We start from the raw sequence: 5,477 nt of genomic DNA on the forward strand, positions 1-5,477 counted from the left end.
CATTTCTGCAATACTGAGGATATTAAGAAGGGGACAGACTCTTTAAGTTTTGATACAGCATTATCCGATAAAAATCTACTATAATGGAACCCTCTTTTGGGGGTGGAGAATTCAGTTAGATTAAACTCAAATGTTATTAAAAAATGATCAGACAGGACAGGGTTGTGAGGAAATACTGTTAATTCTTCACAATCAATGCCATATGTCAGCACAAGGTCTAAAGTATGGAGCCGAGAGTGCGTCGGTTCATGCACATTTGAGCAAAACCAATTGAATCTAGGATAGTTTTAAAAGGCTACACTAAGGTTATCACATTCAGTGTCAACATGGATGTTAAAATCACCCACTATAATAACCTTATCAGTATTTAACACCAAATCAGATAAGAAATCTGACAACTCATCCAAAAACTGAGTGTAAGGGCCTGGTGGACGATACAAAACAACAAACAGAAGAGGTTTTATTGCTTTGCAGTTTGGATGAGGGGAAACTGAGGGTTAAATGTTCAAAAGAACTGTAATTATTAGTTGGCCTGGGACTAATTAATAAATCAGACTGAAAGATAGTTGCCACTCCTCCTTCTCTTCCCACAGATCTGGGAATGTGGAAATTTGAATAACTGGAGGGGGTTGACTCATTTATACTAACGTAGTCCTCTTGTAGCCAGGTTTCTGTGAGACAAAACAAATCAATCTGATTATCAGAAATCAATTCATTAACTAACAAAGTCTTTGGAGGGAGAGACCTTATATTTAATAGACCACATTTTATTATTTTATTTTTAGGTTCAAGGTGAACCATATTGATTTTTATTAGGTTTTTATGATTTGTTCCTTTTAGATCAGTTTTTGATCTGTTAAGTTTTGGCCGTGGGAAAGACACTGTCTCAATAGGATAATGGGTGGGTAACAGTACAGAAGCTGCAGAGAGGTGTGTTAAACTACGGCTCTGCTTCCTGGTCTGGACCCTGGGTTGTCAGCATTTAGGAGAACTAATAAATCCGGCCAGATTCCTAGAAAGAAGAGCTGCACCATCCAAAGTAGGATGGATGCCGTCTCTCCGGATCAGACCAGGTTTTCCCCAGAAAGTTCTCCAGTTATCAATGTAGCCCACATCGTTTTCTGGACACCACCTAGACAACCAGCGGTTGAATGATGACATGCGGCTAAACATGTCATCACTGGTCAGATCAGGCAGGGGACCAGAGAAAATTACAGAGTCCGACATAGTTTTAGCAAACTCACAAACCGAAGCAACACCAACTTTGGTGACCTCTGATCGGCGTGACCGGGTGTCATTACCGCCAGCGTGAATAACAATTTTGCGGTATTTACGCTTATCCTTAGCCAGTAGTTTTAGGTAGGATTCTATGTCGCCTGTTCTGGCCCCTGGTAGGCATTTAACTATGGTCCCTGGTTTCTTTAGTGCCACATTTCTTATTATGGAGCTGCCAATAATTAAGGTCGGCTCCTCGGCGAGATTGTCGCTCAGAGGGGAAAATTTATTAGAAACGCAGATGGGTTGGTGGTGATCTGGGGTCTGTAATCTAGAGCTATGCTTCCTACGAACTGTCACCCAGCCAGCCTGGTTACCAGGCTGCTCGGGTGCTACTGCTTTAGGTTCGCTACGTGAAGTTACTCTATGCGGCTCCGCGCTAGCAAAAGAGCGGCTATCAGCTGGTTTTTCAACAGCACGGAGCCGGGTCTCCAATTCTGACACCCTCGCCTCCAAAGCTACAAAAACGCTACATTTATTACATGTACCATCATCACTAAAGGAGGCAGAGGAATAACTGAACATCTGACACAGAGAGCCTTTGAGGAGCCTTGTCAGTGATCCAGTTTTGGTTTGTTTCTTTTGTTTCTGTGTTGCCGTTTTTTTTAAACTAGTCGTTAGGTTAAGTTGGTAGGGTGATTTTATTTTGCAGTCCACCGGAATTTTCCTTCCTGTTTCCTGTTTAGCTCATAAAATTCAGGAGCTTGATCGAGGGACCAGTGCGGCATCTGGTTAAACTTCCTTGTTGCGGAATGTTTTGCAGCTCTGCATGTCCTCAGTAACCGGACCCGCAACTCCACAAGGCTGATGTCAGTGTGCGTATTGATTTTTGATGCACAGGCAGAAATAAGCTGTGCTTTTTATTTAATAATATCAAAAGGAGTAGAACAGAGTGAAGCCTGGCGGGCAGTGTAAAAGGTGCTTCTCCACTATGTTTCTCTGGAGTCCGGATGAGTGGCAGCATGAGTGGCAGGATATGGTGACCACTTCTATGCCTGTGTCCGTTTGACCATGTCTTTTTGCTGCCACCCGTTAGACTGCAGTGGTACTGCAGGTTTTCCTCACAGCTTCTCCTTACGTCATTAAGCTGTTTTACATAAATGGACCCTAGCAAACGAAACCACAACAGATTTTGGTTTACCCCGGGAAACCAAAGTCTGGAGCTTTAAATCCAGGGGCTTGTAATTGAAAATGGGCTAATGAGAATATTTTGAAAGTAATCGTAAAAGTCAAATTCTCAGTCATCTATTATTCGAAAACTGCCAATGTAAGTTTGGCTATTGTGACTAAATAAAATTTTTTGACTAAAACAATGAGTATTTCAAGATGCATTTACCCAGCACTTTCATTGACATTCTCTAACAGAGCGATCAAAAAATGATTCAGGTGAATTTAGACTGTAGTTGGAGGGAATAAAAACAAATATTAAAAAGTGTTAATAACTCAGATTTTTGGATCCAGGTGCTTTCTGGTACAATTCTATACAGATAATCCCTGTACTTAGCTTTGGCTGCCACTAAACACACCTTGTATCAAATAATACTGTATATTTTTCAGTGATGTTATCATAGCTGTGGGTTGTTTGCACCTGTAATACTTTTTCTGTTTGCTGTGCTTTTCTGTCTTTCTGCAGGCATAGAAGCAGACTTTGAGGATGTTGTCTTGTGTTCTCTTTTTCTACTGCTCTGTTTTACTCACTGTTATGAATTTGGATGGACCCAAAAGACAACCCGAAAACAGGTCAGTGACGCTTTGATATTTTATTAAAAGAAGGGGTTGCACGGCCCTTGCTGCGTGCGGCTCACGCTCGGCGGCTGGCAGCTCCTGGAGACGAGACGTCAGGTTAGTGATCAGCGGAGCCAGATAGAAAGGTAACTAGAAGCTGGATCACTAACCTGGTGGAGGGTGGGCTTGTCGGTGTTTCTTCTGGCCCCTGAGGGCGGCAGAGTCCGTGCGGGATAATCCAAGGTCGTTTGTCCGAGTCCAGTCCGGGTCCGATATCGTGAAGGCGATTGCTTAGGCAGAGGTTTCCAAGGGCAAATCCGAAAGGGGGGTTCCAGGTCCAGGTCCGAGTCAAAATCCAAAAGAGCAGGCAGTTTAGGGGACAGGCAATCTCAGGTACTCACAGGCTGAAGGTCGGTACACGGGTGAGCAATCCAAATCCAGAGACTGACAGGCAGAACTCAGGGCGGGCAGACAGGATCCGACTAGGGCAAAAACAGGTCGGGCTTCAGACTGACAGACAGGTTATTCAAAAGGCTGGAAGTTCTCACCGGGTTGGCTCAAGACGTTCTGGCACTGGAGGCTGAAAGGCACGGAACCTTTATACTGGTGAGGTGGAGCCGGAACAGGTGTCAGCAATTAACAGCCCCAGTGCCAGGAACGTTACACTCACATTCTCTCCCTTCGATGTTTTGCCTCATCTTTCTTTCTTTTTTCTATTTCTGTGTCCATCGAATCTAAAATAATTCCCAAATAGTGTCCAATAAAGCTTTTTGTACGAATATCAAGCAGAGCACTATAGCAAAAGCAGCAATGGTCTCCTTGTGAAAGTAAACATGTTGGGCTCTCTTTGGCAATAAAGGCTCCCACATACTCTGTTGAATTATGCACACACTGTTGAGCTGCGCGGACTCCACACTGACTCTCCGCGGACATCTACAGGCCCCCACATACTTGGGCGCATACTCGAAATGGACGTCTGCCGGACACGTCTGTGCAAAGATCAGTTTTGACAATCACGTGTGCCTATGTGATGTCACACATCAAGCTGCCTGGCGAGAAACGGTGGTCACATCAAACCATTTTGTATGTGACATCGAGCTTACATTGAGCTACTCCAAGCTGCCGGTCCCAAGGACATGCGGCATCACCGTCCCTCTCTGTTTGCACTGACAGGTGTGAAATGGGAGTTTGCTGTAAAAGAAATGGCTCTATGTGCTCAGCTAGCTAATCAAACATTTTACCATCCATTAGCCTCTTTGTCCCGCTGGCAGAAAGTGTGCGAATTGTAGGAATCTGCCACAAGAACTGTAGGCAATACCCTTTAACCTTCATAGTCGAGTGTACTTGTTGTCTAATATCAGCCCACCCCACAAACACAGTGGTGAAGTTTGTGGATGACACCACTGTGGTAGGTCTCATCTCCAACAACGATGATACCCACTACAGATATGAGGTTCACAATTTGACACAGTGGTTTTCCAGTAACAACCTGATACTGAACACCAGCAAGACCAAGGAGGTCATAGTGGACTAAAGGAGGTCCAGGAAGACTGAACACAATCCACACTGCATACTGGGGGAGGTGGTGGAGCGTGTCAGCACTAGATTCCTGGGTATTTCCATCTCCTCCAACTTCTCTGGCCTGGTCTGTAAACAACTCCCACCTGGTGAAGAAAGCCCAACAATGGCTCTTCTTTCTCAGAAAATTTAAATGAATTGGACCGTTAGGTCCCTGTATGACCGGTGTCAGAGCTTGGTACGCATTGCCGGCAGTAAGTCGGACTCGTTTCTGTCATGTTTGCCTTGAGGTGTCGGGCCCACATGCAGAAAACACACTCGGTAACACAGGTCAGATTTAAAGGATTTATTTGAGCACGGGTAAACACAGGGCGCAGCGCTAATCTGCGGGACGGAGGACGATGTCGGCTCGAACTACCCCGGGACCAGGGTAGTCGGAATGAAGGTACGTCTGACGCAGACCCGGCTGCAGAAACAAATCACAGGGGGGGGGGGGCATTCCATTTTTTTAAGGGGGCACACTTTTAAAAGTTTTTTATTACTTATTTATTACTTCTATATATATATATATATATATATATATATATATATATATAGCAATAGTGTAGTCAGTTTTGTCAAATTAGGCAGGCTTCACACCAATAAGGCATTTGAACACAAAAGCCTAATTTTTGTTCCAATTAGCTGGAACAAAAAAAGTTAATGGGCAGGTTGTAAAAAAATTGGGAAGCTTTTCACAACATTTGTTGGGCTTTTAGAAAGAATTACTAACAAAATATATCAAAATAGTTGTCAACGTCGGACAGGAAACCAAAACATTTTAATAAAATGCCATCTCCTACAACTCATACTGGTCAATTTATTTTTTTAAATAAGCCGAATCTGTCGATCTGACATCATCATTGAATAGTAGTTATAATGAATAATATTGATTGGTATGATAAAACAAGAAATAAATA

At 43.5% G+C, this 5,477-nt stretch overlaps 1 long non-coding RNA gene across 1 annotated transcript; it reads right to left on the minus strand.

The window, feature by feature from the left end:
* Nucleotides 1-3,020: 3,020 nt before the first annotated feature.
* LOC118561327 lies at nucleotides 3,021-3,283 on the minus strand. Its single transcript, XR_004929955.1, has 2 exons — nucleotides 3,171-3,283; nucleotides 3,021-3,099 (listed from the first exon to the last, which is right to left on the minus strand). It is a non-coding gene; the product is annotated as an uncharacterized LOC118561327 (long non-coding RNA).
* Nucleotides 3,284-5,477: the final 2,194 nt, after the last annotated feature.

Source organism: Fundulus heteroclitus, unplaced genomic scaffold, assembly GCF_011125445.2.
Source record: "Fundulus heteroclitus isolate FHET01 unplaced genomic scaffold, MU-UCD_Fhet_4.1 scaffold_61, whole genome shotgun sequence".
NCBI lineage: Eukaryota > Metazoa > Chordata > Actinopteri > Cyprinodontiformes > Fundulidae > Fundulus > Fundulus heteroclitus.